Raw genomic sequence first — 18,451 nt, 5'->3', positions numbered from 1 at the left:
TCATTGCTATGTGTAATAATGACATTACAGTGTATGTTGTATAATCAAGCAGCAGTAATAATATCACTAAGGAACATGGTACAGAACACAAGGAAAGATCCACACAGCACAGCAAAGTCAGAAGAGGCTTCCCCTAGGACACGGATGTCCAACCTTTTGACTTCCCTGGGCCACATTGGAAGAAGAATGGCCTTGGGCCATACATAAAATATACTAATACTAACAATAGCTGATGAACTATTAAAAAAAAAAATGTTCCGTGAAGGTCAGGTGCAGTGACTCATGCCTGTAATACCAGCACTTTAGGAGGCTGAGGCAGGTGGATCACCTGAGGTCAGGAGTTTGAGACCAGCCTGGCCAATATGGTGAAACCCTGTCTTTACTAAAAATACAAAACTGGGTGTGGTAGTGGGCACCTGTAATCACAGTTAATCGGGAGGCTGAGGCAGGAGCATTGCTTGAACCCGGGAGGCAGAGGTTGCAGTAAGCCGAGATCTTGCCATTGTACTCCCACCTGGGCAACAAGAGTGAAACTCTGTCTCAAAAAAAAAAAAAAAAAGTTCCATCCATAATTTTCATGATATCCACTACCATGGATCAGCAAAAAAGTTTTTGCATTCAAAGGGTTGGACATGGCTGCCCTAGAAGGTGTCCCTTTAAAGGATAAATGGAGTTCACTTTTGAGAGAAAAGGCATTCCCTGTATAAGTAAAGTTGCACTAAGTAGGAGAGGCACAAGCAAATGTTTTGCCTTTCAGAAAAACGAAATGCAGGTTACAGTAGCTTGAGGACAGGGCGTTTGATTGGGCATAGCAAAAGACTAGGTAGGTGAAGTAAATTTGGGTCAAACTAAGGCCATGAGGGACTAGGAAGCAAGCAAGGTGCCCAGGTCATACAGTTAGAAGTATTTGCTGGTTCCTGCAAATATAAGGGTCTTAGATATTGCATTCTAGGCAATTTATTTGCCTCATCCTAGGACCTTGGTGAGAAAAAAACTCTTTGGGGGCAGGGAAGAGTCACTGAAGACTTACATGACTAGATATAAGTTTTAGAAAGTTATGTTTAGAAGTATGGCATTGGACTAAAGGAGACCTGAGAATGGAGTTGGAAAGATATGTGAGGAGGCTACTGAAATAACCCAGGTAAGAATTTAGAGGATCTGTACAGAGGAGCCCTCCTAGGCTCCATTTCCCATGCAGTCACTTAAAAGTCTGTTATTTTAGACTCCTAAGTAACTCTCATGGCCCTTACCTTCCCTTGTCTGGATTCTGCAATAAGTAGCCTGCCTCTACTCTATGTCAGTCATCGCCATCCAAGTAATCCAATACATAAATCTCATTGTGTTGCTTCCTTTCCCAAAGTTATTCATGTCCTTAGAAGAAAAACTACTTAGCAGACAAGGCCACTTATGATCTGCCTCTCTCGTCTAATCTTTTCCCCTAACCCCTGCCCTCAAGCTTTACTTTAGCAATACTGACCCCTTATAAGTTTCCAACTGCAGTATATTCTTTCTTGCTGATGTGCCTTTGCCTGTGCTCCTCCCTCTGCCAAAAATATCCCTCTTCCTCTGGAAGTGTACACTTGAAAACCATTGAGATGTACACTTTAAGTGGATGAATTGTATGGTATGTGAATTATATATCAATAAAGCTGTTATCAAAAAAATTATTACCATTTTTAAGATCAAGAAATTGAGGCTTGAAAAGATTGTGAAAATGGTAAAAGCTGGAGATGTGAAGCTGGAAAATGACCTAGAACATACTTGCACTGTATTGCGTCAGTAGTTATGACAGTGCTGTGCTACTCCAAAAAAAAGGCCTGTGTTCAGTGAGGCACAGTGGCTCACATGTATAATCCTAGCACTTCCGGAGCCCAAAGTGGGCCAAGTAAGAAATTTTACTTGGCCTGTAAGCCAGTATTGGCTATCTATGATATTGTGCCTTCCATTCATCTACTTGATTGTCATGGAAGCTGCCCTGTTCTTCCATGATCCTGACTCTCTGGCTGAATGCTCTTGGACAGGCACTGGACCCAGGTGAAGATAGTAAATCCATTATTTGGGATTTTTTTTAAACCAGGAACTCTGCTTTTGGAGAAAACTGTAAGATGGCAAATTAGAAAGTGAGTGATGGGCCAGGTACTGTGCCTCACACCTGTAATCCCAGCACTTTGGGAGGCCACGGCAGGCAGATCACTCGAGCCCAGGAGTATGAAACCAGCCTGCGCAATATGGCGAAAACCCATCTCTATAAAAAATACAAAAATTAGCCAGGCGTGGTGGAGTGCCCTTGTAGTCCAATTTTCTTGGGGGGCTGAGATGAGAAGATTGCTTGAACCCAGGAGGTCAAGGCTACAGTAAGCCATGATTGTGCCACTGCCTCCAGTTTGGGTATCAGAGCGATACCCTACCTCAGAAAGAAAGAAAAAAAAAAGTGAATGATGAAGAGATCATTAGAAAGCCCTTACATTATTTGAGTCCCTGGGTCTAGCTATCATTCCTTGGATTCTATAAGCCAGTGAGTCTCCTTTTTGCCAAAGATAGAGCATCCAAATTCTGTATCCCAGTTCACTTATGGGTGGCAGGTGGCTTACAGGTATGCCAAGGCAGGGATCCCTGCTGGAAACCTCTAACAGCAAGCATCCTTGTCTATTGATCCCAGTGTATTATAATTTTCTAAATGACCTGATCTGATAATCTAAGAAAACTCTGAGGAGCACTAGCTTAAACTAGAGCACCAATGCTAAACTGGGGGTGATTTTGCCCCTTGGGCGACTTTCGGCAATGTTTGGAGACATTTTTGTTTGTTATCGCTGGAGGAGGTGCTACTGGGATCTAGTAGGTAAAGACTAAAGACGCTGCTAAACATCCTCCAGTGCACAGGAATCACCCTCCACAACAAAGAATTATTTAATCCAAAATGTCAATGGAGTGTCATTTTTCAGAAACTTTGAGCTAGGGTAACCTGAATCATTACTGTAAGAGTGAACAGATGATAACAGATTCTTGGCAGAGACTTCAAACGTCAGTGCCAAATTACACATCTAAGTTAAGATACCTGCATGATGGGTGGGGAAATAGGTGCTTCCCTCTCATCTCAAGACAAGTCTGAGGGGCTTCAAGAGGACCATTTGGAAAAGATGATATGTACCCCTGAATCTTACAGGGATGATATCTGGTAACTGATGTACATTTGAAAAGTTCTAAATCAAGAGGCTGAGGCTGCCTCTGAGCAGAAGATGCATATAGGGCCTGGGTGTGAAGGCTCATGCCTGTAATCCCAGTACTTTGGGAGGCTGAGGCAGGCAGTTCACTTGAGGTCAGGAGTTCAAGACCAGCCTGGCCAAAAATGACGAGACCCTGTCTCTGCTAAAAAAAAAAAATACAAAAATTTGCCCAGCATGGTAATGCCTGCCTGTAGTCCCAGCTACTCGGGAGGCTGAGGCAGGAGAATCACTTGAACCTGGGAGGCAGAGGTTGCAGTGAGCCAGGACTGTGCCACTGCACTGCAGCGAGACTTTCTCAAAAAAAAAAAAAAAAAAAAAAAAAATGCATATAGGGCTGATTGGGAAAAGTTCACACTTCTGTGCAAGATACTTGTATACTTTTTGTGGACTAAGTGAGAATCACATGTAGGAGATTTGGACTGAGTCACCTTGAAAGTGGCTGTCCAACAGGACTGTCAGTTTGGATGAGAGGATCCCTGGAAATCAGGGGACTAAGGACTAGGTCATAGCTGGCCATCCAGAAGAAACATTGCTGAGCCAAGAGGCTGTAGGTGAGGGTTCCAGTGATGGACTCCATGACAGAAGGGGTCAGCTTCAGACCTCAGCCATACCCCAAAGCCACTGACTGCTAAAACTGTGTCAGTCCAGAAAGATCCTTTCTGTTCTTGTCTTCTACAACTGTGGAGGGGCACAAAACAAAAACTACTAAGCCAGGGAGAAGAGAGAACAAGGTAGAGGAAGTGGTAGATAATTTTTGATATTGCACTGGGCAGGATTTTTTTCTAATACTAGGGGTAAAAGGCCGTATTTTTTTATTACTATAAAATCACTGGAGGACTTTTTTTTTTTTTTTTCCTGACAGAGAGGGTCTTGCTCTGTCACCAAGTTGGAGTACAGTGGCATGATTATAGCTCACTCACTGCAGCCTCAAACTCCTGGGCTCAAGAGATCCTCCCACCTCAGCCTCCGGAGTAGCTGTACTACAGACATGTACCGTCACATCCTGGTATTATTTTTTAAAATTTTTTGTAGAGACAGGATTTCACTTTGTTGACCAGGCTGCTCTCAAACTCCTGATCTCAATTGATCCTCCCACCTTGGCTTTGAAAAGTGCTGGATTATAGGCATGAGCCAACACACCTGGCCTGGTGGACTTTTTAATTACGTGACAGTGAGTGGAAAAGCAAAAATGCATTGCCTAAGATTTCTTTTAAAATATAATTTTCTCTTTTTCTTTTCTTTCTTTTTTGTTTTTGTTTTTTGAGAGACAGGGTCTTGCTCTATTGTCCAGGCTGGAGTGAGGTGGCACAATCATGACTCATGGTAGTCTTAATTTCCTGGGCTCAAGTGATTCTCCCACCTCACCCTCCATAGTAGCTGGGACTATAGGCATGATCCACCATGCCCGGCTAATTGTTGCATTTTTTTGTAGAGACAGGGTTTCGCCATGTTGCCCAGGCTGGTCTTGAACTCTGGGCTCAAGCAGCCGCAGCCTCCCCAAGTGTTGGGATTACAGGCATGAGCTACTGCGCCCAGCCCAAAAGCATGTTTTATTTTATTTTGAGATGGAGTTTTGCTCTTGTTGCCCAGGCTGGAGTGCAGTGGTACCATCTCAGCTCACTGCAACCTCCGCCTCCCAGGTTCAAGCGATTTTCCTGCCTCAGCCTGCCGAGTAGCTGGGATTATAGGTGCCCTCCACCACACTCAGCTAATTTTTGTATTTTTGGTAGAGACGGAGTTTCACCATGTTGGCCAAGCTGGTCTCGAACTCCTGACCTCAGGTGATCTGCCCACCTCGGCCTTCCAAAGTGCTGGGATTACAGTAGTGAGCCACTGTGCTTGGCCCAAAAACATATTTTAAAGCCCCAGCTTAAATTAGGGTTTCTCAATAGTGGCACAAATGATGTCTGGGACTCTCTTGTAACATCAAGGCAAAGGAATGTGACTAATTCTTTCTCCCACCAATCTTCCTCAGCAATATTGCCAACTATCCACTCAGGGGACAAAACCACCCCCAGTTGAGTGCCAACAAGTTTTTGAGTCCTTCAATGCCAGGCTCTGGGAATATTATGAATAAGATAAATAGTCACTGCTCCCATTGAGGAGTTCAGGAGAGACAGGCAACAAATTAAGTACACCAAAAAATTTAAGATAATTACAAATTATAATACATTCTCTAAAGGAAACAAGCAGGATGCTGAAATGGGAAATAATGGGGTGAAGAGTGCTGTGTTAAACAGAGAATATCTAGGTAGGAGTTAGCCAGGTGAATGAGGGATAGAGGTTGGGAGTATCTGTAAAATTGTCTCTACGGAAACAGCATTTACAAAGTTTTATTTAGTATCAGGTACATAAGCACCAAAATGTGTATTTTCTACATTGCTATTTTTTATTTGCCATTACTCAGTTACAAAAATGAGAAGGTACTTGTTTTTGATATGACCATTCAATTGTCTTCCTCCCTCCCTGTTTCTATCTCTCCTTTTCTTTTCTTCTTTTTCTTCCTAGTTTTCATTTCTTCTTTTTTCTCCCTTTCATTAGAAGAGACTTCAGTACCTGGTCTGATGCACAACTCTAAGTTGTACTATTTACATTATATTCTCCATGAATGGCACCTCTAGAATTCTGTTTCAGAATCAGTGTGACTCAGCTGGGTGTCCACATACCCTCTAGAATTCTACTCCAGAATCAGTGACTCAGCAGGGTGTACACACTTTGGAATGTATAATCTATTCTCTCAAGGGGATGTTGATGGATTTATTTCCTAATGATAGTGTTCTTCCTTATAAGCCATTATAAGCCATCAGGAAATATTGTTTGAAGAAAAGTAAAAGCTAAGCAATCTGGACTGTGGGATAAAAGGATAAATATAAATACCCAAGGGCGAGAGGCAGGAATTCACTGAAGTTAAAAGTGGGAGAGGTATTGCATTGTATTCTATCAGAGTGCATTTGTTTCATGAGAAGTTGTCCACTGCAAGGACTTCACTTGGTGTCCACCTGAGAAGTACTTGCCTACTATTATCTAGGCACTAGTCTTGAATTCCCGATCTCAGGTGATCTGCCTGGCTGGGCCTCCCAAAGTGCTGGGATTATAGGCATGAACCATGGCGCCTGCCCGTGAAACTTCTATTCTGTGAAATTTGTATTCTCCTCAGTGAACCCAGCATAGGCGATCATTTGTGGTGCAAATTGAGGCCTGAGTGTCAATGCCTATATAGAATTTTGTATCATGGCTAATTTATTTCATTTTTACCATAAAATAAGTAGAAGCTTTTATATTTTCTACCTATTCCAATGGAGATTGAGCATCTTGCATGATACTTGGGTACATGCTCCCATTTTGGAGACCAAAAAGTCAGATGTCATGAGACAGATTGAAACTGGCAATTTTAACAATTTTTTAAATTAATTTAACCTTTTTTATTCATAGATTTGAACTTCAATCGAGTGCATTTTAACAGTGACATAATTAGAAGGCAAGACTCCTTCAATACTCCAGGCACTAAGCAGATACTAAGGTTTCAATAAATATTTGCTTTGATCATCTTGATTTTGACCTAAGAGGAAAATGGTGAGATAAATTTCTTTGCATAGATGGAAAAGGGAAACATAATTGCTTTCAGAGAATCTAGGTCTTAAGAAGTTGGGGGAAGACAGATGAGAGGAGGAAATACAATGCTGAATTGGGATAAGTTAAGTCTAATATTTCTTTGCACAAAGTTGGAAACCTGAGGCCCTTCAGTGGCCAGCCTTAATGCAGTTTTTGTAATGCATCGAGACAAGACCTTATAACGGTCTTAGTGTGTGACTGTGAAAGAGGAGGAGAAAACATGTAAAAAACGAAAAAAAAGCTCACAGCCTCAAACTGCTGCACATACCCTGTACAGTGAGTTTGCAGTCACAACAGGGAGCCGGCCTGGGTGTCCGTACCTGGGCCTGGCCCCCCGTGGCCCCGCCCCTGGGGCGGGCTCCCTTTGAGGCTCCGCCTCCACCTTCCCTGACGCCCGAGACGCCTGCGGCGACCCCGGAGACACCGGAAGGAGCCGTGGCTACTGCGGGAAGTCGCCGGTTCGGCAGGCGGACACCCCGAGGGCTGCGCTGCGGGGCTGTTTTCCGGCCCTCCTGACGCGACACTGCCCCTCTCCGAGGGCTGAGAAGGAAAAGAGGAGCTTGCGGAGGTGCGGCTGCAGGCCGCTGTTGGTCGCGCTGGCGGGTCCCGCAGGCCAGGCCGTGGAGGTGAGCTCGGCGCTGCTGGGAGGGGCGCGGGGCCGAAGGGCGTTTCGCTCGCCTCCGGGGGCCGGTCTCAGTTCTCGCTTCCGCGCGCCAGGGCTGCGGCCGCTGCAGCAGTCTCTTTTTCTTGGTCCTGGATGGTAGTTGGTGCGCGGGCGGGAAGAAGGCCTCGGCCCCTCGGTGCTCTGCGTTGCGAGATAATCTAGTGGTCGCCCTGTCAGGGGTCGGTGGAGGCTGGGAACCGGTCGTTGATTTGAGGAAGGGTCCTCAGGGGTTCCTCTCTGGAAGCGGGAGGGGCAGGTGAGCCCGAGAGAGGGGGGCTCTGCTCCCTTCCTCGGTCTCCCCACTCAGGCTTGCCAGTCCCTCTCGGTGGGCGACTGAGCCCTGCAGCGCGCTGGTCCCTGGGTTCTGGTTTCGCTTTGCGGCGCTGTTGAGGGGGCCGGCCCCGTTTTTTGTTGTTGTGAACGGAAAAACCGAGGTGTCATCGTCCCTGGAATTTTTCTTCGACCAATGTTTGATCCTGATTGAGAGGTTACCCCTTACTTCTGTCCATCTGCAGCCTTTGTTTGGTTGAAAGATCCATAGTGTGTGGTTTCCCAGACCTTTACTTATATTTCTCATATACAAAACGCTCTTCATTTGAATATTTACAGGGTTTTACGTTGAGCTGTTGGACGATGAGATTTTCCTGGGTGTTTTGCACTCAAGTACGGTTGGAGTTTACATTCTCATAGAATCAATATTAGGCCTGGAAAATTGAGCCAGAGGGTGAAATATTGGCAGGAGCATAGACTTAAATTGAGGGTGAATTTTACCGTAACGATCTCTAGGCCTTTTGCTTAATAAATATGTGGATTTCGAGAATCTTTAAGTTTAATCAAATTATTTTCCTTTAAGAAAAACGTTACAAAAAGTACGAGGCCGTCCTAGTTCCCTTTCTCTTACTGTCTCATCTGGAAAGGTCTGACCAAGTCACATTATCGTCATAGGCTGATTTGAACATAATACAAATATTGTTGGTGAATTCATGCTATTGTAAATAAGGGAGAAAATAGGAATCTTAATGAAAGGATGCTAGTTTTAAGAAAAATGATAGAAATAGTTACACAATGCTAGGAGCTTTGTATTATTTCATTACTTTGGCAGGATTGAAAGAAAGGTCAGGGCTGGACTCACGCCAGTAATCCCAGCACTCTGGGAGGCCGAGGCGGGCGGGTCACGAGGTCGGGAGATCGATACCATCCTGGCTAACACGGTGAAACCCGTCTGTACTAAAAAATACAAAAAATTAGCCTGGCGTGGTGGCAGGCGCCTGTAGTCCCAGCTACTTGGGAGGCTGAGGCAGGAGAATGGCATGAACCCAGGAGGCAGAGCTTGCAGTGAATGGAGATCATGCCTCTGCACTCCAGCCTGGGCGACAGAGCGAGGCTGTGTCTCAAAAAAAAAAAAAAAAAAAAAGAAAGTACAGTACGAAAAATATGATTGGAATAAAATATTTGACCTAATATGTGCAAGAGGGATAGTCTACTTAAGATTGCTTCCTATTTATGATCTGGTTTATGGCCAGCTTTCACTTTTTTTCTGTCTTTTCTGAACTTTTTGTAACTTAACAATAAGCAAATCTTTTTATACAACTGCAGTTTAATGACGTTAGATTGTAGTAAATAGGTGATTTTAAATATTTGAAATTCAGAATTAAGGAGATGATGATTCTTACATTTATGTAGTACTATTAGAATTTTCAGTGACCTTTCACTTACACAGTCTTACTTGATCCTCATGCCAGTCCTCTGAGTCCGGAATGCCAAGAAATAAAGTCTTTCCCCATGACAGAAACATTTCAAGATTGTGTAAGGATCAGAATTTCGTAAAGCCTGAAATAATGTTGCCAAAGCAGCTTTTGATACAGATTGGGAATTCAGATAGATTAAGATGGGAGCACTGTGAACTATAACATGTGACAGACTGAGGACTCTTCACAAGAAAATGAAGTACATAAAATGCTGAAAGACTTTTGGTGAGAAATGTGAAATGTAACCATTTCTAAAAAGGAAGGGAATAAGTAACAGCTCTATTTAGTGTAGTTTTTAAACTTTAAAAGTGTACATGTGTCTGCGGGAGCATTTTGATAAGTGGGAAAACTCTAAAGACTGTGAGATGAGTACAGTTGCTTTTAACTATAAAAATGCACATGAATTTTGTGCTATATTGTATACTGAGAACTAGTCTTTAAGAAGCAATAGGTGTATCAAAATAAATGGTGCTCTCAAATGTTCAGAAGGCTAAGTTAGGTCAGTATTTTGAGTCTACCAGGGCAAGGCCCTTTGGGAAACAAAAAGAAAGGAACGTGGTTTCTGCCTTCAAAGAGCTTGTTGTCAAGTGAGGCAGTTTTTTACACAACAATAGCAAATGCCTTATGAGTTTTTTTAAAAGTTCTTTAGGAATTTAGGTGAGGTAGACATTACTTGTGATTGGAGCTTGGTGAAGATAGTAGTTGAGATGAGTGAGCTTTAAAAGGTAAATATTGGAGGATATTTATAATGTGAACAGATTGATGAGCTCCTTGAAGGGTACAACTTATATTTGAGAAAACATCGGTAGAACAGTTTGGCTGATATTCATAGTTTATGTAAGTTAATAATAAGAGATAAAGAAGACAGATTATGAAAGACTTCACTGAAGGTGTTTGATCAGAAGAGGTGTGTGATCCACATGAAAGGAGAATGAACTGTAATTGTTAGAAGATTGAAACTGGAAGAGTGCTGGGGTGGCTTTATGTTAAGCTAGATTGTGACCATTATTTTTGTAGCCCTTATGGTTTCTCTGAAGTGCATCTTGAACTCGGACCTGAGATGACATGGGTGCAGGTGAGATGCTATAAAGCACAAGTAAGGAAGCAGGTAGAATCAGAGAAGGAGGAAAAAAGGTCGATAATGGAAGGCCAACTGGAGGCTGCTTAAGCCTTTGGAGATTTTTGTGTAACTGCCTCAGAGTTTTGTATAACTGCCCCAAATGAAGGGGAGCTGGGTGGTTTTCCACCTACAGTCAATCCTCACTGATTAAGATTGCCTTTACCTAAAAGGCTCCCAGAACTTCCCAGGTACACTGGCTAGGTAGGGCTCGACAAGCTCTGGTTAGCTGAGGAGAGAAGTGGTTGAGATGGGAAGCTGTCAGTGTGTTTGGAAACTGTCCATACCAGCTACAAGTAAACATTGAAGTGAGCTGAAAGGAGATGGTCCAGGTATCAACTCTATGTCTTAACAGGTATTCTCATTGAATAATCCAGATGTGAAATAAAAGCCTCAATTTAGATGGAGACCTAGAAGAAATGTGGGTTGAAATGTGGTGAAAAAAGCAGAATTTAGAAACTGATAGAAAGTAAGGAGGGGAGCCAGGTGCTGTGGCTTGATCATGTAGTCTCAGTCACTTGGGAGGCTGAAACAGGAGATTCGCTTGAGCCCGGAAGTTCAGATCCAACCTGGGCAACATAGAGAGGCTACCATCTCGAAAAAAGTAAATGAAAAAAGCAAGGAGGGATCTAAGATGGTACTGAGGTTTAAAAGTTAGATAACTTGTGAAGAAGAAGGGTTGACAGAAGGACACTGACTTTCAAATTAGTTTTTTAAGGAAAGTAAAAGAATTGGACAGTATTTAGGAGAGGGATGATAAAAGTGTTGATGACCAGTCATTCAAAAGGAAAGCAGGGTAGAGACTTGAACAATGCTGCCATCCCCACAAACTTACAATGTCTGGCCCATGCTTGATTATAAGCATTTGTTAAATTAATTTCTGTTTCCCAGGACTTAGTGCAGTCCTGAAATATAGTAATGTGGTGAAACTGTAGGGCTGAATGTGACCTAAAATAAGACCACTTCCCACAGGTTTTAACTGTTTATAAAATCCTAGAAGAGGAATTTCTTTTATATTTTATTTTTTTGAGAAAGGGTCTCACTCTGTTGCCCAGGCTAGAGTGCAGTGGTGCGATCTTGGCTCACTGCAACCTCCACCTCCTGCGTTCAAGCAGTTCTCCCCACTCAGCCTCCGGAGTAGCTGAGATTACAGGCACACGCCACCATGCCCAGCTAATTTTTGTATTTTTTGGTAGAGATGGGGGTTTTACCATGTTGGCCAGGCTGGTCTCAAACTCCTTACCTCAAGTGACCCACCCACCTTGGACTCCCAAAGTGCTGGGATTACAGGTGTGAGCTACCATGTCTGGCTGGAATTTCTTATATTTTTTTATGGAAGCGTTACTGTGTTTAGATGAATCAGTTTTGATTAGTTTTAAAATCAATATTATAGTCTGGTAAACAATAAAAAAATTGATAATTTCTTTTACGGTGGTTCTCATTTGACTATGGTGGTAGCATTTGTTTTCTCATAGTCCTTATTTCTTTTCTGTTTTTGCTAACAAGCTGAAATGAAGATTTAGGTTTTTCCATGTTTCTATCTGGTTTACATGAATTTTTGTTTTTTTTTTCTTTTTGAGACAGAGTCTTGCTCTGTCACCCAGGCTGGAGTGCAGTGGCGTGATCTCGGCTCACTGCAATCTCCACCTCCCAGGTTTAAGCAATTCTCCTGCCTCAGCCTCCCGAGTACCTGGGACTACAGGCGCCTGCCACCACGCCTGGCTAATTTTTTGTATTTTTAGTGGAGATGGGGTTTCACCATGTTAGCCACGATGGTCTCGATCTCCTGACCTCGTGATCCGCCTGCCTCGGCCTCCCAAAATGCTGGGATTACAGGCGTAAGCCCCCGCGCCCGGCTACATGAATGTTTTTAATGACTATTCCATAATGCCAGTATATTGTTATTTAACTCTTCATCTTGCTCAAAAGTGAGACTTAGAGTGAAAATTATCATCAGCTTGAGACCCTATTAGAACTCTGTCATATTCATTAATTCATTTCTATTTCCTCTCTCTTGTTCCAGTATTTCTCAAAATTATTTCAGTGAGATAAGGCTAGAATTGACCATATTTTGCCATTCATTATTGTACAGATTTTAAAAAATCTTTGTAGGAAATGCTAATTAATATTTACATATCTCATTTAGAGGATGTTATTTGGAATGAAGATTGCCAGACTGAAGCTATACTTTAGTATTATTAATTGTGGTAATGTTAAGAATAGATTCTAGAACACATAGGTTGCAGCTAGAGAAATCAGGAGACTGCGTATTTCTTTTAATAGACTTAAGGCTCTCATTAATTAGACTCTTAAGGATCAATGCGACAGATTTTTCTAGTAAAAGAGAAATAAAAAGATTGGCACTACATTTCTCTTTCTGTGTTGTGGTTTTGAATGAAAATGGAGAATGATTAGGTAAGTATTATAGGACTTTGTGAGATATTCAAATCCTCACAGAGGTTTGAATGATTTTATTCTCAGAGTATTTGTTTAAAGGGCAAGAAACAGTTATTTAAAATGCTTGTCAGCTGATTTCGTTCGTGAAAAGTCTCCCTGAACACTTACTATGGATTGAGAATAAAATAAACTTTTCTGCTTGTTGTTGCACTCTTCAGTGATAACTTCCTTCCATTCATCAATTTTTTTGGCTTGCTTTTGTTGGTAGCAATGATAAATATGGAAAGATAAACCATAAGCTTATTACTTCATTGTATTTTTGCTATTAAATAATTTTAAATGTAATATTTAATATGGTACTGCTGGACTAGTACTGGTGGAACCATAGTCTAGATTGAAACTGTTGAAAGACAAATCAATTTTTTTTATAATCATAGAATCTTAATTCTGAGTTTTTAGTGCAAAGTGCTTGCTGTCCTTTGAAACACCTCTGACAGTTATCCGACCTCTGTGTAACAGTTATGGGGAACATGCTCCTTCCATGAAAGTTCATCTATATTTGAACCAAAGTCTTCACCATCGATTGGGTATGCTGTTCTGACTTGCTCAAGTTGCATAGAAAAGAAAGGATCCCTTTGGTCATCATGTTCAATTGGAACATGTGTGTCAAGTCCTGGCATCTTTTGCCTTCTGCTGTTTAGACATCCATGCTTTCAGTTCTTAATGGTTGACATTTACTGAGTACTTACTATATCACCCTCTTCTAAGTACTTTATGTATACTAATATATAATATGTAATTATATATTAACATGTGTAATTATATAATTGGTTAAAGTATTGTATATTAATCTTCACCAAAACTCTATGAAGTGGATATTTGTAATTAGATCAGTTTTTTAGATGAGGGAACTAAGGCAAAGAGAAGAAATTTACCACTGGTCCCAAATCTAGGAGATAGTAGAGTCTTGCTCCAGAAACTTTACTCTCAGCACAGTGCTATCTTATACAGTTTTCAAATTATTTCTTTTAAGATTTTCTATGAGAGGCACTTTTATTCTGTAGCTTTTAGTATTCTTCTTAAATAAAATACTGTATTCCAGATATAATCTGCTTAGTTTATGAGTACATTAGTTTATGAAGACATTAGTTTATGAGAGGCTACTCTTCTTTTTTAGAAAATTATTTTTCTGGCTGGGCGCGGTGGCTCAAGCCTGTAATCCCAGCACTTTGGGAGGCCGAGACGGGAGGATCACGAGGTCAGGAGATCGAGACCATCCTGGCTAACACGGTGAAACCTCGTCTCTTCTAAAAGAATACAAAAAACTAGCCGGGCGAGGTGGCGGGCGCCTGTAATCCCAGCTACTCGGGAGGCTGAGGCAGGAGAATGGCGTAAACCCGGGAGGTGGAGCTTGCAGTGAGCTGAGATCCGGCCACTGCACTCTAGCCTGGGCGGCAGAGCGAGACTCCGTCTCAAAAAAAAAAAAAAAAAGAAAATTATTTTTATTTTCCCCTTTTCACTATTCAATTAAAAAATTATTATTTTTTTTTTGTAAAGATGGGGAATGGGTATCACTCCGTTGCCTAGGCTGGTCTTGAACTCTTGGCCTCAAGCGATTCTCATGCCCTTGCCTCCCAAAGTCCTGGGATTACAGGTGTGAGCCACTGTACCCAGCAAGACTAGTTACTCTTTTTATTCTAAAACCTTGAAACCTATTGTTCTGTTGATGAATTGAGTAGGAATTGCTACTTCTTCAAGGGTCTGTAATCCAAATACCTGACCCCTTTTTTGGGTCTCAGTTTATATGGTAGATTCTTTGAACCCTAATGTCGAATATCACATCCATCATTATTAAATTTCGTCCTGTTAATTTTAGCTTATTTTTTTATTTTTTGAGAATAATGCTTTTTTGTATTTTTTTGGGGTAGAGACAGGGTTTTGCCATGTTGCCCAGGCTGGTCTTGAACTCATGGGCTCAAGCAGTCCTCCCGCCTCAGTCTCCTAAAGTGCTGGGATTGCAGTTGTGAGCCACCATGCCCAGCCCAGAAGCAGTTCTGAATTTACTTTAATGCAGACGAGCAATTGAGCCACTGCAGCTGTACATCATAGAGCATGAGTGCAGTCGTTTTCATCTGGAAAAATTTTCAGTGGTGTTACTGCCATCATTATTGGTGAGAAAACTAACAGTAGTCCAGTTAGTGTGGCAGATAGAGGAAAAAGCTGCCAGACACAAGATTACAAAGATGAGGACAAACTGAGATAAAATCTTGTGCACTTTTTGTGAGTTCCAACTTGTAAGTCACAAGCTTCTACAGGAGTCTTAGTTTTACAAAATCTACTTCTGTGGATTGGACAATAGCATTTCTATAAACAATCATTTTCTGGTTTTTCTAATGTCTAATACTCATCTCCTGTGACTAAATTATCAGACAAGAATGGAAGTATACATGCCTTCTTTCTTTTGGTGTACAATTTGAGAAGAAATCGAAGTAGCTAAGAACTCCCATTGTCTTACCCTACTGTATCTGAATACCCTACGCTCAATAAATCTATGTCAAATAAAGGAATAAAAGAATAATTTTATTACCTTAGTAAATAAACTGAGTAAAAACTAGGTAACAAGAATACTAAGGGTTTTCTATTTTGATAACATTATACTTAATTGTATGGGATACTGAATATCCTTGGGATAAATTGTTAGCCTTTGTTTACATGCACTAATTCTTTTCCTTTTTCTTTCTTTCTTTTTTTTTTTTTTTTAATCAGAGTCTCGCTGTGTTGCATAGGCTGCAGTGGCGCAATCTTGGCTCACTGCAACCTTTGCCTCCTGGGCGCAAGGGATTCTCCTGCCTCAGCGGAACTACAGGTGTGCACCACCATGCTGGACTGATTTTTGTATTTTCTGTAGAGAGATGGGGTTTCACCATGTTGCCCAGGCTGGTCTTGAACTCATCAGCTCAAATGATCTTCCCGCCTTGGCCTCCCAAAGTGCTTGCATTACAGACCTGAGCCACCATACCCAGCTGCCCAGCCAATTCTTTTTTTTTTTTTTTTTTTTTTTAATTGAGATGGAGCCTTGCTCTGTTGCCCAGGCTGGAGTGCAGTGGCATGATCACAGCTCACTGCAACCTCTGCCTCCCGGATTCAAGTGATTCTCCTGCTTCAGCCTCCCGAGTAGCTGGGATTACAGGCACCCACCACTATGCACAACTAATTTTTGTATTTTTAGTAAAGAAGGGGTTTCACCATGTTGGCCAGGCTGGTCTCAGACTCCTGACCTCAGGTGATCCACCTACTTCAGCCTCCCAAAATTCTGGAATTGCAGGTGTCAGCCATCACACCCAGCCCTGCCCAGCCAATTCTTTTTTTTTCTTTTCTTTTTTTTTTTTTTTTTTGAGGCGGAGTCTTGCTCTGTTGCCCGGGCTGGAGTGCAGTGGCCGGATCTCAGCTCACTGCAAGCTCCGCCTCCCGGGTTTACGCCATTCTCCTGCCTCAGCCTCCCGAGTAGCTGGGACTACAGGGGCCCGCCACCTCGCCCGGCTAGTTTTTTGTATTTTTTTAGTAGAGACGGGGTTTCACCGTGTTAGCCAGGATGGTCTCGATCTCCTGACCTTGTGATCCGCCCGTCTCAGCCTCCCAAAGTGCTGGGATTACAGGCGTGAGCCACCGCGCCCGGCCTGCCAATTCTTATTAAATTGTTTAGATACTACAAAATTAATAACAGAATGGAGATAATTTATGTTTTATTCTTTTTTTAATCTCAGCTATCCGCAGAGAGAATTTATTTTAATCTTATTTTTTGCTTGAGATTTTAGAAAAAAATATTTATCTTGGAAGTTTCTTTTCAATCCTCTGATCCCATTTCTTTCCTCTGAGGCAACATAGTATTGCCTAAAAAGCAGTGAAAAGAACATCTTAATTTCATTGGCAAACAGCAGAATTTTTACTTTAGAGGAAAATACATAACTTAAATACTTTCAGTAAACAAAGCACTCAATACTCATCTTTAGGGATTAAGAAAATAAAACCAGGCCGGGTGCGGTGGCTCATGCCTGTAATTCCAGCACTTTGGGAGGCTGAGGAGAGTGGATCACCTGAGGTCACGAGTTTGAGACCAGCCTGGCCAACATGGTGAAACCTCGTCTCTACTAAAAATACAAAAATTAACCAGCCGTGGTGGTACAGGCCTGTAGTCCCAGCTATTTGGGAGGCTGAGATGAGAATCGTATGAACCTGGGAGGTGGAGGTTGCAGTGAGCCAAGATTGCCCCACTGCACTCCAGCCTGGGCAGCAGAGTGAGACTCCGTGTCCAATAGATAGATAGATAGATAGATAGATAGATAGATAGATAGATAGATAGATAAATAAAACCAAAGGCGAGTAGGATATGGATATTAATGGAATTGAAAACAGATCAGAACAAAAATAGTGGAGAAGATAAATAAATCCCAAAACTGGTTCTTTGCAAAATACCAGTAATCTAGATAAACATCTTGTAGAAGAAAAAAATATGGAATAAAAATATACAAGATTAGGAATGAGTAGACACCATAGACCTCAAATACAGGAGACATTAATGGAATCTTTTGCAAATTTTCTTGAGAATATACATGTAATGCTATAATGTCAAAGTTATTTCAAGAGAAAATGGATGTTGTTATAGCAAAATGTAAATGAGTAAAATTGACCCAAGAAGTAAAAATGTTAATTGCCCAATCCCCATGAAAGGTTTGGAAAAATGATGGAAGACTGGTCCTTGACAGAGGCAGCATAGCATATGGTTTCACAGCTGAGTTTCATTTATGAAGAACAACAAATCATCATAATAAAAAGGAACTCTCTTTTCCACGATCAAGAATGCAAAACTAGTCAATGCATTCTGTGAAGCACACATATTTTCTCTCTGATAAAAATGCTGCCAATCCTGATTCAAGTAGCAGAGGGAAAAAAAAAGGAATGCTGCCAAAAAGAACAGTCTCGCTTATGTCTAGAAATGCAGAATTTCTAAATACAATATTAGCCAGAGTTCATCAAGACCATTTCTTTTTCTTTTTCTCTCTTTTTTTTTTTTTTTTTTGAGATGGAGTCTCACTCTGTCACCCAGGCTGGAGTGCAGTGGCACAGTCTTGGCTCACTGCAGCCTCTTCCTTCCAGGTTCAAGTGATTCTTCTGCCTCAGCCTCCTGAGTAGCTGAGACTGCAGGCACCTGCCACCATGCCTGGCCAATTTTTGTATTTTTAGTAGAGATGGGGTTTCACCATATTGGTCAGGCTGATCTCGAACTCCTGATGTTGTGATCCGCCCACCTCAGCCTCCCAAATTGCGGGGATTACAGATATAAGCCACCATGCCCAGCCCATCAAGACCATTTCTAATAAAATAAGTAAATTAAAAATAGAGGGAAATTACAGCAAATATCCTAAATGTCAAGAGCATTAAAATTAGAAATTTGATGGGGATGTGGGGATGCCCATGATCACATTTGTATTCAGTATTGTCTTAAGAGGTTCTGGTAAATGCATTTAAACAGTAAAAGTGAATAATAATCCAGTATGTGTGCAGATTTAATAAAAGATAAAGGTAGTATTACAGTTCAGTGGGAAATGGGGAGATTGTTTAATAAGTGGTGCTGGTACAACTGTCTGCCCATCTAGAAGAAAATAAAATTGAGTTCCTGTCTTAAGATAAA

General features: G+C 41.7%; 1 protein-coding gene across 2 annotated transcripts in view; it reads left to right on the top strand.

Moving 5' to 3' along the window:
• Positions 1–7,233: 7,233 nt before the first annotated feature.
• The window catches only part of USP33 (ubiquitin specific peptidase 33), a 68,488-nt gene continuing 57,270 nt past the window's right edge, over positions 7,234–18,451 (top strand). For both annotated transcript variants that reach the window (XM_010380667.2, XM_010380666.2), the window contains exon 1: positions 7,234–7,462. The gene's annotated coding sequence lies outside the window, so the exon portion shown is untranslated. The remainder of the gene's footprint in view (positions 7,463–18,451) is intronic.

The sequence above is a fragment of the Rhinopithecus roxellana genome, chromosome 12 (genome assembly GCF_007565055.1).
Source record: "Rhinopithecus roxellana isolate Shanxi Qingling chromosome 12, ASM756505v1, whole genome shotgun sequence".
NCBI lineage: Eukaryota > Metazoa > Chordata > Mammalia > Primates > Cercopithecidae > Rhinopithecus > Rhinopithecus roxellana.
This window is presented reverse-complemented; position numbering and strand designations above follow the sequence as displayed.